The sequence below is a fragment of the Penaeus monodon genome, chromosome 30 (genome assembly GCF_015228065.2).
Source record: "Penaeus monodon isolate SGIC_2016 chromosome 30, NSTDA_Pmon_1, whole genome shotgun sequence".
Taxonomy (NCBI): domain Eukaryota; kingdom Metazoa; phylum Arthropoda; class Malacostraca; order Decapoda; family Penaeidae; genus Penaeus; species Penaeus monodon.
The window spans coordinates 14,499,650-14,500,041 of record NC_051415.1 but is presented as its reverse complement, the minus strand read 5'-3'; positions in this window follow the sequence as shown (position 1 = coordinate 14,500,041).

Below are 392 nucleotides of genomic sequence, written 5' to 3'. Positions count from 1 at the left end.
CAGTTGTGCTGATAAAAATTGTAATTGAAAACCACCACTAAAGGTAAGTTAATCAAAATTAAATGATAAAATCAGGGGTAAGAAAGGACATAATACAAATTTAAAAATCGTTGCCTTTTTTATGTCATAAAAAATTATAAAAAACCCAAATTAGGGATAGGAGAAATAGTAGATTAGTGACATGGACTTTTTTCGACTTTCTTCTGTCACTTTGTTCTTTGTAGTTTCCTATTGTGAAATTTTATTTTTTAATGTTTTCAAAAAAAATTTGTATGTTTGCTTTACCGGGCCCGGGGAAACTCTCAAATTGAAAAAATTTTTAAACGTTATAGTAAAAAAAGAGCATCTGGTGTTCCCAGGCAGTCACCCATGCAGTTTGCCAACCCAACTAT